Source organism: Eriocheir sinensis, chromosome 9, assembly GCF_024679095.1.
Source record: "Eriocheir sinensis breed Jianghai 21 chromosome 9, ASM2467909v1, whole genome shotgun sequence".
NCBI classification, from domain to species: Eukaryota; Metazoa; Arthropoda; class Malacostraca; order Decapoda; family Varunidae; genus Eriocheir; species Eriocheir sinensis.
Window position 1 is genome coordinate 21,585,040 of NC_066517.1, and position 19,350 is coordinate 21,604,389.

At 41.0% G+C, this 19,350-nt stretch overlaps 1 protein-coding gene across 1 annotated transcript in view; it reads right to left on the bottom strand.

Annotated features, from left to right (window-relative positions):
• LOC126996136 (uncharacterized) overlaps window positions 1–18,721 on the bottom strand; it is an 88,653-nt gene extending 69,932 nt beyond the window's left edge. The window contains exons 1-2 of the mRNA XM_050856347.1: window positions 18,694–18,721; window positions 13,401–13,503 (exon numbers count right to left, since the gene is read on the bottom strand). The gene's annotated coding sequence lies outside the window, so the exon portion shown is untranslated. The remainder of the gene's footprint in view (window positions 1–13,400; window positions 13,504–18,693) is intronic.
• Between the last annotated feature and the right edge of the window lie 629 nt (window positions 18,722–19,350).

The following is a 19,350-nucleotide window of genomic DNA, read 5'->3' on the forward strand; positions in this document are numbered from 1 at the left end:
CACACACACACACACACACACACACACACACACACACACGGAAGTCTCTCCACGCTTAATAATCAGTCCCTCCAGAAGCCAGATATTTTTTTCTTTTCTTATCCACCCCAGAAGAACCTTAGTCCCTTCCTTCCTCCCTTTTTCATTTCCCTTTCTCTCTCCTTTCCTTCCCTTGTTTTCTTTTTCTTCTTCAGTTCCCTCCACTCTTCTTTCCCTCTTTTCCTTTCTCTTTTCCTTTCCTTATACAAGATACGAAATGGTGCGTAGAGGAAGGAGAATAAACAATGATCGCTCTAAGCTTGGTCAAGATACTGAAATATGGCTTGACGGTACCGTAGATTTTTTTAAAGTGAATAATATTGAGTTTTATTGGAAGATTTTTTGGGTTTTCAGGCATCAACGACGTTTATTTAAGTACACCACAAAGAACATACACACACACACACACACACACACACACACACACACACACACACACACACACACACACACACACACACACACACACACACGGAAGTCCCTCCACGTTTTATAATCAGTCTGCTCAAAAGGATGGATTTTTTTTTTCTCTTTCCTCAACCACACCAGAACAATCTCAGGTCTTTCCTTCTACCCTTTTTCATCTCCCTTTCCCTCTCCTTTCTTTTTCTCCTATTTTTTTTTCTTCTTCCGTCCCCTCCCCTCTTCCATCCTTCTTTTCTTTCTTTCCTTTCCCTTTCTACTTCTTTCATCCTTTCGATCCTTTCTCTTCCTTCTTTCTCGTTTTCCTATTGTCTTCTTTCTGCTTTTCTTCACAAATTCCAACCCTCATCTCCCTTTCCTCTTCGTCTCTTTCCTCCTACTTCTTTCTTCCCTCTCATTTCCTGTCCTTCCATTCTTTCCTATCCCCCTCCTAATCCCTATCTTTATCCCTGTCGTTTACTTCCTTTCTTTATTCTTTCATGTAAATCAGAATAGCTTCCCTGGACTCTTCTTTTTCTTCATCTTTTTCTTCTTCTTCTTCATCTTTTTCTTCATCTTCTTCTTCTTCTTCTTCTTCTTCTTCTTCTTCTTCTTCTTTTTCTTCTTCTTCTTCTTCTTCTTCTGCTTTTTCTTCTTCTTCAATTTACCTCTACTAACCTACTTTCTTTGTTTCTCCGTCCAATTTTTATTTCCTCTTCATTTTCCTCTTTCTCCTCCTTTCTTTTTTCCCTCCTTCCTCCTACTTTTCTTCTTCTTACTTTCTCTCCTAATCTTTTCTCCATTTGCTTTCATTACCATTCTTCTTACTCTTTTTTCCTCTTTTCTGTTCCTCTTCCCTGCTCCTTTTACCCTCCCTTCCTCTCTTTCTACTCCTTTCTTCTCACCATTCTTCATTTCCCGTATCTTCTTCTTCTTCTTCTTCTTCTTCTTCCTCTTCTTCTTCTTCGTGTTCGTATTGCTCCTTCTACCTTCCCTTCCTTCCTCCTCACCATTCTTCATTTCCAGTCTCTTACTTATCTTCCTCCTCCTCGTCCTCCTCCTCCTCCTCCTCCTTCTCCTCACCTGACACGCTTACGTAAGGCGCTCAGGTATGAATTCCAGGTAACGCTTCATCAGAGTACCTGGATTTTCTTTTTTCTTTTTTTGTCTTACAGCGAGGAATCTTCTTTTGACCTGACGAGATACAGCGGAAAAAAAAAGATAGAAAAATGGAAATAATGAAAGGGAAAAAAATGACATTGAACCTGTTTGATATGAGTTGAGTAGCGGTTGGATGATGATGATGATGATGATGGTGATGATGGTGATGAGGATGGTGATGATGACGACATGTAAAACTGTTGTTGTTATAATAGTTGTTGTTGTTGTTGTTGTTGTTGTTGTTGTTGTTGTTGTTACATGGAAGACTGTTGTTGTTGTTGTTGTTGTTACATGGAAGACTGTTGTTGTTGTTGTTGTTGTTGTTGTTGTTGTTGTTGTTGTTGTTGTTGTTGTTACATGAAAGACTGTTGTTGTTGTTGTTGTTGTTGTTGTTGTTGTTGTTGTTGTTGTTGTTGTTGTTGTTGTTGTTGCTGATGATGTTGTTGTTAGTCTTCTTATTCTTATTTGCTTTGTTCTCATTTCCTTGTAACTAGACGTATTTGACAAAAAAAAATCGGAATAAATATATATTCTAAAAAAGAAAAGGATTATTCAGGGGCATTGAACCTCTGCTGCAATAAAGAAAGATTGGATTACATATTTACTCTGTGTGTGTGTAATTGAAGGACGTTAGACATTCAGATTATTTTTACACACAAGCGAAAGTAACACGAGCTTGTCAGGTACACAAAGGAGCGGACGTTGAACCCGGGAGACTCAGACGTTCAGTAATTACATCTTTATTAATTTTGTTATATGATAATGAGAAATTTATGTACGAGAGAGAGATGATGGATAGTTGGATAAATAGATAGATAGATATGAGTGTGTGTGTGTGTGTGTGTGTGTGTGTGTGTGTGATTGAGTGTGTTTGTGTGTGTATCAATCAATCAATCACAGGGGCATACGACGGAGGGGGCGTCACCTATATATAAACAAACAAACATGAAGGAAATCCAGAATGCTATAAATAATTACTCACGAATAGAAATTGAAAAAAAAAAAACTGCGCAGGTGAATGGAAAAAAACTTGCATATAAAAACTATAATGCTGGGGGAAAAAACACAAATTAAAAAGAAAACAGTAGAAAATAACAGGAAGAGGAGGAGGAGGAGGAGGAGGAGGAGGAGGAGGAGGAGGAAAACCTGAAATATGAACGGAAAAATGGAAGACTATTTAATACCATGGAAAAAAATGACTGAAATGAAAAAAGTGAAAAAAAAACTACTTACTGCAAAAAAAAAGAAGAGAAAATGGAAGAATATTTATTACCACGAAAAAAAAAAACAATTAAAATGAAACAAATAAACGAAAAATATGCTGGGAGAATGAAACACGCGACTTTAAAGAGAATATAGCGTAAAGTGTGTGTGTGTGTGTGTGTGTGTGTGTGTGTGTGTGTGTGTGTGTGTGTGTGTGTGTGTGTGTGTTTGTAACTTGTGATCACCTATGAGAGCCAGGTAACACTCCACGTTAATGAGGACACACCTGAGCACCTCCACCACCACCACCACCACGAACAACAACAACAACACATGCGCCACCATCACAACCACCACCACCACCACCAAATCCACCTCCACCACCAACAACAACAACAATAACAACAACAACAACACATACACCACCATCACAACCACCACCACCACCACCACCTCCACCTCCACCACCACCAACAACAACAATAACAACAACAACAACACATACACCACCATCACAACCACCACCACCAACACCAACACTAATCACCTCCAACACCCCATCACCATCACCACGTCTTGCTTACTCTTCAACACCACCACCACCACCACCACCAAAATCTCTCTCTCCTCTTGTCTCTCCCACTTTCCTTCTTTATTTACCTAATTCCTGTCTTTTCCTTCCCCCGGCCTCTCATTCACCTTCCCACTTTCCTTTTCCGTTTCTCATTCTTTCCATCTTTTGCAATCTTTTCCCTTCCTTTTCCATTCTTTACAGTCTCTCTCCCACCTCCCATCTTCCACTTTCCACCCTCTTCTTCGTCTGATCTCTCCCCCACTCCTTCTTCCTATTCCTATTTCCCATCCTTTTCCTTCCTTCATTCTCTTTCCTCCTGTTCTGCGTTTCCTTCCCTCGCTCTCTTCCACCTGTCCTCACCTGCCCGTCCCGTCCACGAGTCTCGAGGTGCATCGGTCTGTTCGTCAAGTTATAATTAATGTGATGAGGATTAAACCTGTTCAGTGAGAGTTTATGGTGTTGATGTTTAAAGCAATGTTGCACTACTTAATTTACTAACGAGGTGGTGTGTGGGGGTGGAATGAGGGGGAGAGGAGGGGTTTGTGTGTGGGGGGGTATGTATGCGTGTCTGTGTGTGTGTGTGTGTGTGTGTGTGTTTGCTTATCGCCTAGAGAGCAGACAGGAAGCAAAGCAAGTTTTAATAAAGGAAAAATGTTATGTTAATACAACTAATGATGATTATCTATCAGTACTGTTAATGATGAGAAGAATTATAATAATAACAAAAACAACAACAATAAATATAGTAGTAGTAGTAGTAGTAGTAGTAGTAGTAGTAGTAGTAGTAGTAGTAGTAGAAATAATAATAATAATAATAATAATAATAATAATAATAATAATAATAATAATAATAATAATAATAATAATAATAATAATAATAATAATAATAATAATAATAATAATAATAATAATTTCATATCCTTTCTTTTCTTCACCCGAATCCCAACCTTCCTAATCCACTCCTCCTCCTCCTCCTTGTCCTCCTCCTCCTCCTCCTCCTCCTCTGCACTCTAAAGCACCTCTCATTTCTTTGTAAAAATTCCTCCTCCATCTCCCTCCTCTCTCTCTCCTTCCTCTCTCTCTCCTTCCTCTCTCTCTCCTTCCTCTCTCTCTCTCTCTCTCTCTCTCTCTCTCTCTCTCCCACCTCCTAATCTTCCATTTTCCTTCTCTTCTCTTCCTTCCCTCCTCCCTCTTCTCTCTTCCCTCCTGCCTTCTGAGTCCTTCCCTTTAAGTCCCGGTTCTCCTTTCTCTAGGTCTGGTGACTCATTAGCATCATATTATTCTCTCTCTCTATCTATCTATCTATCTATCTATCTATCTATCTATCTATTTGCTGTTCCGTGCCTCGTTTATAAGAGACTGCAAGTTTAACACCAATTTTCAAGAAGGGGGAATAAACTAATCATTCCTAATCACCATCCAATTAGCGTAACAGCGGTAATTGGCAAGATGGTGGACTTGATAATTGCCGGGAGCATTCGGGATCATCTAGAGACCCACATTAATTCACGACTCGCAGCGGGGAAGGTCGTGTCTTACCAGGCTTTTGCTCTTCTATATAACAAAGAAGGTGAGGATGAAGCGACAGATGAAAATTACCACGCATGTTTTGGTGTTATTTTTCTAATTCTTTCTCACTTATTTATTTATTTCTTCGTTCACTTTCTCTTTTCTTGTTCTTCTGTTCCTTTTCTTCTCTTTTCTTCCTCTTATTCATATTTTCACAATTTCATTCATTTTCACTCACCAGAGTTCCTCATCATTAACTGTTTTACGATTACGGACTCAAGGCATGGATGGTAAAGTGATGAAGTGGATCAGGGCGTGGCTTAGGAGTAGAAAGCAATGAGTGCAAATCAATGGTAAAAAAATCTGAATACGGCTCTGATCTCCATCCAAGACCTCATTGCATCTAAGCTAAGACACGCAAACATGGTATTGAATTTCACAACCAAGGAGCTTAAGCAATAGAAGCGCTGAAGTCATCCCCAAGATATATTAGTTTGACCTCATTCCGATTACGCATTGCAGTTCTGTCCTCTTTAATATAGATCAGGTATCATGACGTTAGTATCTGTGGAGAGGAGGATGACATAAGTGATTTAGGAGTTGAGAAATTTCCACATTAATGACAGGCTCCAACATTTTAATTTGCATTCTCCTCCTCTCCCTCCTTTTCCTCCTCCTCTTCCTTTTTCTCTGTCCTTCCCCGCCTCTAGTGTATTCTCTCTCTCTCTCTCTCTCTCTCTCTCTCAGAGGATTTAATATGCGTACAGTTTGTCCCCCCCCATGCAAAAGGATATTGCTAAATTAGAAAGTGTTCGGGGCACGAAAAATGATCTCCTTGCGCAACAAATCCCACGAAGAAAAGCTTCTATCCTTAACATGTTCTTCTCTCTCTCTCTCTCTCTCTCTCTCAAGAGCCGAGTTATACTGGGAAAAACTTCTTATCCCTAGTTGGATATGAGGAGGAGGAGGAGGAGAAGGAGGAAGAGGAGGAGGAGGAGGAGGAGGAGGAGGAGGAGGAAAATTATTATTATTATTATTATTATTATTATTATTATTATTATTATTATTATTATTATGAAGAAGAAGAAGAAGAAGAAGAAGAAGAAGAAGAAGAAGAAGAAGAAGAAGAAGAAGAAGAAGAAGAAAAAGAAGAAGAAAACAAAAAAGAAAATAGGAGAGGAGGAGGAGAGTGAAGAAGAAGAGAAGGAGGAGGAGGAGGAGGAGGAGGAGGTAGAGAAGGAGGTACAGAGGAGACATCTGGATGGAAGGATATATTTAGATCAAGTAGGAGGGAAGGAGGAAAGAAGAGAGGAGGGAGAGAAGAAGAGAGGGGAGGGAAGGAAGGAGGGAAAGAGGAGGAGGAAGGGAGGGAGGGAAGGAGGGAGAGAGGGGGGGAGGGGAGAGAAACGAGAGGAAAATAAAAGGTTACTGGGGAGGAGAAGCACAATTAGGAGAGAGAGAGAGAGAGAGAGAGAGAGAGAGAGAGAGAGAGAGAGAGAGAGAGAGAGAGAGAGAGAGAGAGAGAGAGAGAGAAACAGAAAACAAGAACAAGAAAAACAAGAAGAGAAAGAACAGGAAGAAAAAGGTTAGAGCGATCAAAGAAAAGACGAGAAAACTTCCAAACTTCAAAAGAGAGAAAGAAAAAGAGTAAAGCAAAGCAAGACAAACAGACACAGACAAACGCTTCACTAGCTAATCATTGCACAAACAGAATAAGAGAACGAGAGAGAGAGAGAGAGAGAGAGAGATGAGTGCAGCTAATTAGTGTACGCTCTCTCTCTCTCTGTATGCAAATGTAAACGAAAAAATAAATCTGCGTTGTAGGGAATCAATACATTAAGAATAGATTTGTTTAGTGAGTTATGGAAGGGCATTTGTGTCTGTCTGTCTGGTGTGTGTGTGTGTGTGTGTGTGTGTGTGTGTGTGTGTGTGTGTGTGTGTGTGTGTGTGTGTGTGTGTGTGTGTGTGTTTGTGTTTGGATTTACGCTCATGAACACGGATAGAGAATAAAAAAGGAAGAATAAGAGTAAAATACGATAATTCCTTTTAATCTCTTTCTCTTCCTCCTTTTCCCCCTTCTTTCTCTTCCTTCTTTTCCTTATTTTCCTTTTCCTTAGACCTTCTCCCTCTTTTTCCTCTTCTTCCTTTTCCTGTTTCCCTTCTCTCTTCTTTCTCCTCTCAATTCTAACTTTCTCTTTCCTCAATTTTCACCTCCTTCCTTTCTTCCTCTTCTTCGTCTTTCTTTTGTTTCTCTTCTTTATTCTCCTCATTCTTAGTCCTTTCCCCCCCTTTTTCCCTTCTTTATTTTCATGTCCCCCTCTTCTCTCTTTCTCTCTCCTCCCAGTTCTTTCATTTTTCTTCCTTTTTTCCTGTTTCTCCTCTTCCCTTATTTTCCTTTCCCTGTTTCTCCTCTCATACTCCTCTTAATTCTTACGTCCTCTTTCCACATTTTCCAGCTCCTTCCCTTCCTGCTCTTCCTCTTCCTCCCCTTCCAGCTCGCAGAACGCACCTGTTAATTACCTGAGATTACCTATTGCACCTGTACGAGCGAAAGGGTCATTTGGGAGGCTGAGGAAGGTGATTGCCTCCAATAATTCACAACAGAACAGGTGTGAAGAGATCTAATGAAGGTGGGAACGAAGGGAACCAGGTAGGAGAGGCAGGTAAGGTAAGGTAAGGTAAGTGAGGTAAGGAAGAGGAAGGAAGGGAAGGAAGAAGGGAGAGGAAGGAAGAATATGAAGGGAAGGAAGGGTTATGACAAAGGGAGGAGGGAAGGGAAAGAGAGGTGGGGAAGGCAGGTAAGGTAAGGAAAGTAAGGTAAGGAAGAGGAAGGAAAGGAAGGAAGGAATGTGAGAAGGGAGAGGAAAGAAGAATATGATTATGAATATGAAGGAAAGGTTATGGTAAAGAGGAGGAGGGAAGGGAAAGAATGGTAGAAATGGGATAAAGAGAAGGGAAGGGACAGAAGGATAGGAAACAAGGATACGAAGGGAAAGGAGAGAAGGAAGGAAAAGGAAGGAGAGGTCATGGAAGAAAAGGAAGGAAAGGAGGAAGTGAAGGAGAGAGGTAAGTACAGAGAAAAGGAAGGAGGGAAGTAAATGAAGAGTAAAGGATGAAAGAATGATGATGATGATGATGATGATGAGGAGGAGGAGGAGGAAAAGGGGGGTTGGAGGAAGAGGAAAAAGAGATGAAGGAGGAAAAGAAGGAAGATAAGATACAGAGGAAAGAAGGAGGATAATAAATGAAAAGCACAGGATGAAATGATGATGATGATGATGATGAAGAGGAGGAGGAGGAGGAGAAGAAGGGTAGAAGGAAGAGGAGAAAGAGATGAAGGAAGAAAAGGAGGAGGAAAAGATGGAGAAAAGGTAACGAAATAAGAAGGAAAACTATTCAAAGAAAGAAAAAAAATCACAAACATTATCTAAGGAAAAAAATAAAGTATAAGAAAAAGAACAAAAACAACAAGAACAATAAGAAAAACAACAAGAGGAAAATAAAGACCAAAAACAACATTACATCCAAAAGGCATAAAAAGGAAACCAGATAAGGAGGAAAAAAAAAGTGAAATTTAATAGAACGAATAAATAAAAAGGTGGGCCAGGTAACTTTATCTACTTGAGTCCTGCCTGGAAAAAGAAAACGGAAAAACGTATTGACTTATTTTCTATAGATGAGGCGTGAGATACCGAGGAGGAGGAGGAGGAGGAGGAGGAGGAGGAGGAGGAGGAAGAGATGTCGAAGATGTAGAGATAAAAAAAAGAAGGGAGGAAAGAAACAAAACAAAAGGAGTGGAAAGGAGAAGAGGAAGAGAAGAACAGAATAAAAAGGAGGAGGAGGAGGAGATGTCGAAGATGTAGAGATAAAAAAAGAAGGGAGGAAAGAAAAAAAACAAAAGGAGTGGAAAGGAGAAAAGAAGAGGAAGAGAAGAACAGAATAAAGAGGAGGAGGAGGAGGAGGAGAGGAGAAAAAGATAAGGAAAAGAAATGGGTGATGAGAGAGAGAACAAAAGAGAGGGAGAAAGAGAAAGAGCAGGTGAATGGGATCAAGAAAGTCTGCAAGAGGAAGAAGTGGAGGAGAAGAGAAGGGAAGAGGGGGAAGAAGAGGAAGAGGAGGAAGAGGAGGGGAAGGGGAGTGAAGTGTCGAGGGGTGAGTCCATCATTAAAACTTGTTGACTGAGGGGATTTGGGGAAGAGGAAGGAGGGGAGGGAGGGGAGGGAAGGGGAGAGGAGGGAAGAGGCGGGAAGGGAGGGGAGGGGAGGGAAAGGGAGAGGAGGGAGGAGTAGGGAAGGGAAGGGTCAGGGAGGGAACAGAGTGGAGGAAGGGAGGGAGAGGAGAAATTAAAAAGAAAGTTTAAAAAATAATGCAAGGAGGGGAAAGGGAGAGATGAGTGAAGGAAGGAAGGGAGAAGAGAAGGAAATATGAGATGGAAATAGGAATAAAAAAGAGGAAGGAAGAAAAGAGAGAGAAAAGGAGAAGACAAAAAATCAAGTATGGAAAGAGAGCATTAAAGAGAAAGAGAAACAGAGAATAAAAAGGAATAAAAACGTTGAAAAGGGAAACAGGAAGAAAAAAGGGAATAGAAGAAGAACAAATAAATCACAGATGGAAAAAGAATAAAAAAAAAGAAATAGAGAGATAAAAAGAGAAGGAAAATAACGTGAACATAAGTCTAACGTATCAACAAAATGAATCATAAGAGAAGAGGGAAAAAAAGGAAAAGAGGAAAACAAAACAGAACAAACGGGGGAAAAAAGATTAAAAGAGAGGAAGCAAAAAAACGATGAAAAATAAGGAAAAAAGAAAATACAAAAACACAACATAAGCCTAACATATAAAACGCAAACAAAAAAAGGAAAAAAAAACAAGAAAAAATAAGGAAGGAAAAAAACAAACCTAACATAAAAAACAAGAAAAAATGAGGAAAGAAAAAAATATAAACAAAAATATAAAAGCAAACAAAAAAGGAAAAAAAAAACAAGAAAAAAAGGAAAGAAAAAACAAACCTAACAAACAAAAAAAAAAACATAAAAAAGAAAAAGAAAAAAACACTCAACCTCCCTCCATGATGACCTTCTCTTCCATGACTTTTTGACCTTACCGTGAGCTTGACCTGACCTACATTCGATGACCCTGACCTCGCCGATCATAACAGAAAAAATGAGAAAAAAATATACACTGCTCCCCTCAATGACCCTTCCCCTCCGTGACCTTGACCTCTGTGACCTTGACCTGACCGACATTCAGTGACCTTGACCTCTCCGGCAGCAACCTCACTCCACCCCATTTGAAGCCCAATAAACGACTTTCAATCAACTTCGATGTTTTTACTGAGTGTGTCTGTGTGTGACTGGCATGCTCTCTCTCTCTCTTCTTACTTTATCTTTTTCAATTACTTCCGAGATGTCATTTATTTTCTCTCCCCTTCTCCCTCCTCCTCCTCCTCCTCCTCCTCCTCATCTCCCTCCTCCTCTTCCTTCTCCTCCTCTTTCTTCCTTCCTCCCGTCTTACTCCTACTCCTCCTCCTCCTCCTCCTCCCTTCCTTTCGTTTTACTGCCCCTCCAACTCCTCCTCCTCCTCCTCCTCCTCCTCCTCCTCCTCCCTCTCAAAATAACTAGTTTTTGTCATGCTTTGCTGGTAGTGATAAATGGAGGGACAGGTCACCAGGAGGAGGAGGAGTAGGCAGAGGAGGAGGAGGAGGAGGAGGAAGAAGAAGAGGATAAGCAGAAGTCAGGGGGGAGGAAGTAGATGACGATGAAAAAGAGGAAGAAAGAAAAAGAGAAGGAGGAAGAGGAGGAGGAGGAGGAGAAGGAAGAAAAAGACTCACGCAACAAAAGAAAAAAATCACTATGACAACAAAAACCAAAGAAAACGGGAAATTAAACACACCAACTATAATAATCACAAAAAAAAAACATATACAAGAGCAAGAACGAGAACGAGAGCGAGAGAGAGAGAGAGAGAGAGAGAGAGAGAGAGAGAGAGAGAGAGAGAGAGAGAGAGAAAGGCCTCTATGCTCTAGTGACGTCAGAGGCTGCAGTGACGTCACCATCAGGACACAGCGACGCCCCGGCAACACACATGAATGAAAGGAGGGCGAGGCAGGGGGCAGGGGAGGAGGCAGGGGGGGAGGGAGCAGAAGAGAGGGCAAGGGGGGGAGAGGGGGGGGACTTTAATGGGAGGAAGGAAGGTAGAAACAGAAGAGGAGCAGTAGACAAGAGAGAATTAGGAATGGGAGAGAGAGAGTTAACTAGGAAGCGGAAAGGGAGATAGGAGAGAGTGAGTGAAGGAAGGAGAGCAGACGAAGTTAGCAGGGGAGGAGGGGAAGGGGGGGGAAGGGAAGAAGAGGAGGAGGCAGGAAGGCATAGAGGGAGGAAGAGGAATAGTGGACAAAGAAAGAGGACAAAGAACAGGAGGGAGAGAATACCAGGAATAGGATTAAGGATAGGATAGGATAGAAGAAGAAGAAGAAGAAGAAGAAGAAGAAGAAGAAGAACAAGAAGAACAAGAAGAACAAGAACAAGAAGAACAAGAACAAGAAGAAAAAGAAGAAGAAGAAGAAGAAAAGCAGATGAAGAAGAAGAAGAAAAAGAAGAAGAAGAAGAAGAAGAAACCCACCATATCCTCTTCACTTTAGTCTTCCTTCCTCTCTTCCTTCATGTGGAGTGTAAGAAGGAAGAAAGAGTGGATAAAAAGAGGAAGGGAGAAAATAAAGGAGGGAGAGGAATGAGAAAGCAGCAGCAAGCAACAAACACACACACACACACACACACACACACACACACACACACACACACACACACACACACACAAAGGAAGGTTCTCATATATCGTCGACTTTCTCATCTTTATCACGTGTCGTTATTTTCCTTTTTTCCCTTTTACTTCCTCGTTCCTGATCACGCATAATTCTCTCTCTCTCTTTCAAAAATGGATAACAAGGCGACTTACTCCTTCATTTTTCTTGATCCTTAGCCTCCTCCTCCTCCTCCTCCTCCTCCTCCTCCTCCTCCTCCCTCTTCTGCTCTTCTCACTAGCGTACTTGAAACAATGAAAAAGAAAAAGTGTGTGTGTGTGCGTGTGTGTGTGTGTGTGTGTGTGTGTGTGTGTGTGTGTGTGTGTGTGTGTGTGTGTGTGTGTGTGTGTGTGTGTGTGTGTGTGTGCGCTGTCATTTTCATATTGCAACCGTGTGTATTGGCACGGAAAGATGAAACATTTAAACGCCCTCTCACGCACACACACGCACGCACACACACACACACACACACACACACACACACACACACACACACACACACACACACACACACACACACATACACACACACACACACGGGTAGAGGTATGTAAGTGAAATGTTCGATCGATTCACCGTAGACTTATAACAGATGGCCTGACTGCATACAAAACAAGCAGACAGACACATACAGGTGCTGCCTTTATTAAAACATTCCTGGACACCCTTTGCTCTGACAGCCTTCACCACGATCAATATTTAGACGCTATGAAGAAAAAAAAACATGCTTGGCTGAAATTTATTGCCCATCTGATGAAAACACTGCACTTCATCATCAATCAATATTCCCAACCAAACGTCAACTGGAGGTCGGGGACATCAACTGAACCCCGCAACTCATTTTTACCCTGAATTGTTGGACCAGAACGAATGAACCGGAATTATTAAACCTAACCCAGTAACTAATTTTTACCTTGCATTGGTGGACCAGAAAGTCAACCAGCATTATTAAGCTTAGCCCCGCAACTCATTTTTAACCAGAATTGTTGGACCATAACTAGTGAACCGGAATTATTAAACCTTACCCGGTAACTCATTTTTACCCTGAATTGGTGGACCAGAAATAGTCAACCAGCATTATTAAACCAAACCCCACAACTCAGATTCACCCAGAATTCTTTAACCAGAAACAGTGAACCTAAATAAAAAGACAAAGCCCGTAACTCACTTTCATGCAGAATTGATTGACCAGAAATAGTAAGCCAGAATTATTAAACCAAACGTAACTCCGTAATTTATTTTTATCCAGAATTGGTGAACCAGAAATAGTCAACCAGCATTATTATTAAACCTAACCCCGCAACTCAGTTTTACCCAGAATTCCTTAATCAGAAATAGTAAACCAGAATTATTAAACCAAACCCCGTAACTCATTTTTACTCGGAATTGGTGGACCAGAAATAGTAAACCAGAATTATTAAACCAAACCCCATAACTCATTTTTATCCAGAATTGGTGGACCAGAAATAGTAAACCAGAATTATTAAAAAAAAACGTAACTCATTTTTACCCAGAGTTGGATGACCAGAAATAGTACACCAGCATTATTAAACCAAACCCTGTAACTTATTTTTATCCAGAACTCTTCGTTTGGTGTGGCATAGCGTATCGTGCTGTATGACTCACACAGTGGGAAGGACACGGGGAATGCCCAACACTCACACCGCGGTACAGACACACAGACAAGACCAACTGCCACACGGGTGTACTCACAAGAGGAAGTCTTGCTCCCATCGAGGTTGGGCCCCCTTGACGCACACTGTAGTCGATTTGACATTTTGGAGTTTGAGGGTTACATAGCTGTTCAACTGGTCGGCTGGAATGGAGAAAAGAAAGGGAGTTATTAGTAAAAGTTAATTATGTTTATCTATGTTGTATTTATTTTCTACAGTAAAGAAGGCAACTCAAAGGCATAACAAACACAACAATAAATAAATCCCGCTAGAAGCTTCTCCGAACAAAAGCAGAAAGAAGGAGAGAACACTAGAGAGATCAATTTCGGGTGAAGAGGTGTCCTGATACTCTCCTCTTGTAGGAGTTAAAGACATAGGCAGGAGGAAATACAGACGAAGAAAGGCTGTTCCATAGTCTACCAGCGGAAGGGATGAAAGAATGAAGATGCTGGTTAACTCGTGCATAAAGGATTTTGGATAGAATAAGGATGAGAAAGAGTAGAGAGTATGAAGGGAAGGAAGAGGAGAAGGCAAGAGAAAGAGGGAAGGTAGAAAAGTGATAATGGAAAGGGATGTAATTTGGGAAGGAAGGGAGGACATGAAGGGAGAGAAAAAATATATAAGAAGAGAAAGAAAAGAGGAGTTAGAAGGGAAGGAAGAGGAGGAGAAGACAAGAGAAAGAGGGAAAGGTAGAAAAGTGATAATGGGAAGGGATGTAATTTGGGAAGGAACGAAGGACAATAAGGGAGAGGAAAAAAATATAAGAAGAGGAATAAGGAAAGGAAGAGGAGGAGGAGGCAAGGGAAAGAGAGAAAGGTAGACAAGTGTAGTTTGAGTTACATTATCTACATTCATTATTAGTCTACTACTGAATATAGACCTTTCACAGCGTTCCCTTCCTCTAATGTTAGTGTACGCCATCCTGCTCCGGTAAATGCTCTAATGCTCTAATCTAATCTCCGCCTGGTCCTCTTTCTACCCCGACTTCTCTAATTTCTGGTTTGCCCAAGTTACCTGATTTGTACATTCGCCTTTTCCTCCTCATCTTCCTTCCCTTGGCTGGTTACATTCGCTTGCACCTCGTCACCCTGATATCTGATTTTCTTCTTTTCTTCCGCCTTCTCCTTCTCCCTCTCTAAATTCCTCTGGTTCTTCTTCCTCCTCTGTCTCCTCGTCTTCATACTTGTCCTTGTCTGTTATTCTATACACGTCTTTTTCCTAATATAATCTTTCTTCTTCCTCTTCCTGTTCATCTTCTTCCCTCCTCCTCCTCCTCCTCCTCTGATCTTCATCTTCGACCTTGCCCTTGTCTTCCTTCTTCTACGCGTTTTCCTCCTAATCCTCCTCCTCCCCAACCTCCCCTCACCACCATCAATACTACCACCACCACTACCACCACCACCATCACCACCACCACCACCTCCTCCTCCTCCTGACGTGTCCCTCCATTTATCAACCTCCTCCATTGCTCAGCGCCCTAATAGACGGAAATCCTCAATAAACAATGGGAAAACGGAGCTAATGGAAGCACGGCTGACCCACCACATCCCCCTCCCTTGCACCCTCTCCTGATCCTTCCTCCCATTAACGGTACGTAGCGATGGACTGAAGGAAGGAGGAAACACTGCTATCCCCCCCTTGCTTCATCTTCCCATCGCCTTTTCTGTTAATTTCCTGCCTGTGATCCTATTCTGAGACGCTTTCGGCTCCGTCAACTATTTCCAAAAGGTCAAAAAGTTAAAAAAGGTAAATAAAAGGTCAAAAATGTCAAAAAGATAAAAAAAAGGTCGAAAGGGTAAAAAAAAATGTAAAAAAGGTCAAGAAATGTAAGAGGTAAAAACTGTGAATAAAGGTCAAAAATGTCAAAAAGGTAAAAAAAGTTTTAAAAAATGTCAAATAGGTCAATAAGGTCAAAAAAGGATAGAAAAAGGTCAGAAAGGTCAAAAAAGTCAAAAAGGTCAGAGGTCAAAAAAGTAAAGGTAATAAAATGTCAAAAAAGGTCCAAAAGGAGATAAGTCGGGTTCTCAAGAGCGTTTTTCACAGTCATGGTGCGGAAGCTTATTAAAATATCACCAGGCTCGTAAAACTACCTGTGAAAATACCTGTTACCCTTACGAAAGCTCTATCATGTGTGAGTGCGTGCGCCGCGATTTGTTTGAAAATACGGTCCTAGATTCGCAGAAGCTTTATCGAGGTTTCTCAAAGTATTAGGCCGTAAATAACTGAAATTTGGGTCTCCTCTCCTTCAGACACAGATGACTTGATGACCCCTGTCGCTCACCTCCTTCCAGAACAGTTGTATTGAGGGATGTGAAGTTTTAATCAAAGTTATGCAAGGCACTGTGTTGTTACTGAATGATTTTATAGTTGCCTCCTTTTCGCAGTTAGATGACTAGATGACCAGGCAACAGTACACACTGAGATAGATAAATATCGATATATATAGAATGGTAGATAGATAGATAGATGTTTGCTGATTATAACATTCATTTGCTTAACATTTGAAATATTTGAAACATTTATTTGTGATCATAATTACATAGCAAAATTTGTCTCATGACCAGCCATCTTCTAAGCCGAAGCTTTTCAAACAACTAACTTAGAATCAAGATCTAAACAGAAAAAAAAAGTAATCAGGAAAACACAAAAAAGTATAAGAATGAAAAGACAAAAATCGAAACAAAAAGGGCATAGCGCCCTGAATGGGTTATCCATTATACTAAACAATGTTGAGCAAGTTTGTTAATGTCTGATTGACTGACAGGAAGAAAAAGATTAAAAGGATTGCAGAGAGAGAGAGAGAGAGAGAGAGAGAGAGAGAGAGAGAGAGAGAGAGAGAGAGAGAGAGAGAGAGAGAGAGAGAGAGAGAGAGAGAGAGAGAGAGAGAGAGAGAGAGAGAGAGAGAGAGAGAGAGAGAGATGTACTAAAATTGCCTAAATAATGGCAAAACCAAACTATCCGTCTATGAAATGATTTATATGCATTAATATCTTCCCTGTCCAAATAATAGACGCTAAAATATGAGCATTAAACAATATGAGTAATGAGCAAAAACACCTCACTTGGCACTGACAGGAGGCGTTCAATAAGTCGGGAAGGTAATGTTTAAAGCAAGAAAGTGTTGTGTCGTGAGTGTGAAGAGCAGCGGCGTGGATGACGTGCCCCGTATTGATCAGACAGACAGACACCACGACAAAGGTTACGTCCACTACCACGTAACACTGTTGCTAAGTCTTGCCTTTACTACTACTACTACTACAACTACTACTACTACTACTACGACTACGACTACGACTACTACTACTACTACTACTACTACTACTACTACTACTACTACTACTACTACTACTACTACTACTACATCTACTACTACTACTACTACAACAACATCTACTTTTACTATTACTACCACTATTACCATCACCACTACCAGTTCTATTACTTTTACTACAACTATTATTACTACTACTACTACTACTACTACTACTACTACTACTACTACTACTTATACCATTACAACTGTTGATGATGATGACCTGCATTATTTACGAGCAGAAGCAAGCGTCTGTGTTACTTATTCAGCAGACATCACTCACACACACCAGCGAAGAGAATACAAGGGTCGTAACACTAACAAGGCCCCATAAAAAGGAGTGCAGGTGGTCTTTCTTTGTGTTTGTTACATGTGTTACTACCGGGTACTTTGTGTTACTTATTCAAGACGCAACACACTGATTAGAATCACAGGGACAACACTCATGGAAATAGTAAAAGGTGTGTTTGTGTTGTCTGTTAAAGGTGTTACTTCAGGTTATTTTGTGTCACCTAATCAAAATGCAACACAATCTTTAGTTATAGGAATTCGGGGACAACACTAATACAGCTGAGTGGAAATACTAAAAGGTGTGTTGCTTTGTGTTGTGTGTTTCTGTTAGACTTGTTACCTCATGTTACTTTGTCTTTCTTGTTCTTTCAGCACGCAACACACTCGTCATCAACAAGATTACAAGGGGGTCGCAGTACTAACAATAACAGCAATGGTAGGAGTGTTTCTTTGTGTTGTGGGTTTGTTGCATATGTTACCTCATGCGTCTGTGTGTAATATATTAGAGAGAGAGAGAGAGAGAGAGAGAGAGAGAGAGAGAGAGAGAGAGAGAGAGAGAGAGAGAGAGAGAGAGAGAGAGAGAGAGAGAGAGAGAGAGAGAGAGAGAGAGAGAGAGAGAGAGAGAGAGAGAGAGAGAGAGAGAGAGAGAGAGAGTGTGTGTGTGTGTGTGTGTGTCAGCCTGTTTACCAACATTCTGTATTTTTCTATTTTCGTACGAATGAAGAGAAGGAGGAGGAGGAGGAGGAGGAGGAGGAGGAGGAGGAGGAGGAGGAAGAACATAAACTCAGAGGAACAGAGCCGGAGGATGTGGAGGGGAAGGAAGAAGAAAGGATGGAAGAGGAAGAGGAGGGAGGAGGAAGAGGAGGGGGAGGAGGAGGAGGAGGAGAGAGAAGAGGAGATGGAAGATTAGGAGGAGGAAGGGGAAGAGGAAGAGGAAGAGGAGGACAGGAGGAGGAGAAGAAAAATCTCATGAAAATAGCTAGAGTTGTTTCTCTCTGACATGCAGCATTATGAGAGAGAGAGAGAGAGAGAGAGAGAGAGAGAGAGAGAGAGAGAGAGAGAGAGAGAGAGAGAGAGAGAGAGAGAGAGAGAGAGAGAGAGAGAGAGAGAGAGAGAGAGAGAGAGAGAGAGAGAGAGAGAGAGAGAGAGAGAGAGAGAGAGAGAGAGAGAGAGAGAGAGAGAGAGAATTGCCTCCGGAGTGACAGTGAAAGACCTGGAGGAGAGTTGGCTTGGCAGGAGTAAAGAAGACAGAGGAGGAGGAGGAGGAGGAGAAGAAGGAGGCGGAGGAGGACTAGCAGGAGAAGGAGGAGGATGTTATTGAGGAGGAGGAAGAGGTACAGAAAGAGGAGGAGGAGGAGGAGGAGGAAAAGAAGAAAAAGAAAAAGATAAAGAAAAAGAAAAAAAAGAAAAAGAAGAAAAAAGAAGAAGAAGAAGAAGAAACATGACAAGAAGGGTAAATGCAGTAAAATGGACATAAGAAAAAGAGAAAACTAAGTGAATCAATACAAGCTTGGAACAGAGGAGCAGAAGAAAGATGATGAAATATACAAGGAGAGGAAGAGGATAAAGAAAGAAGAGATATTAAAGGAGAGAAAATTAAACAGCAGAATCAAAATCTCTCCGTCTGTGAATCTAATAAAATACACTCAAATCTTACTCTCTCAATTACTAAGGAAAAAAGAGCAATATAATCTTAATAATAATGAAAAAAAACAACCACTTTTCTTACCTTGGGATCCACTTAAGTTTGCCCTTTTAACTGTAAAGAGAAGAGAAAACGGAATATTAGTACAATCCATTTTCTTTTGTAACGTGTATTATATAAACATGAATTAAATACGAGTACATCATTATATTAACATCAGTAGTAGTAGTATAATGGCAGTAGTAGTAGTAGTAGTAGTAGTAGTAGTAGTAGTAGTAGTAGTACTAGTAGTAGTAGAAGTAGTAGTAGTAGTAGTAGTAGTAGTAGTAATTGCTATACTTTGAACTTTTTCTCCGTTAAGAGGGAAGCAAAGGGAAGGGAAGGAAAGGAAAGGAAGGGAAGATATGAGAAGAGGAAGGAAGTGAAGTGGAGAGGAGGAAAGAAAGAAAAGGAAGAAAAGGAAGAGCCGAGGCAAGGAAAAGAGGAGAAAAGGAAAAAAAAGAAAAGGGTTTAAAAGAGAAGGGAAAATAATCGATTGGAAGGGACTGGAAGAGGAGGGAAGGGAAAGGAAAGAAAGGAAAGGAAGGGATGGGAAAGGAAGGGAAGGGAACGAAACGAGACGGAAGGAAATAAGGAAGGAAGGGAAGGGAAAGGAAGGAAAGAAAGGAAAGGAAAGGAGGGGAAGGAAGGAAGGGAAGGAAGGAAGGAAGGAAAGAAAGGAAAGGAAAGGAAGGAAGGAAG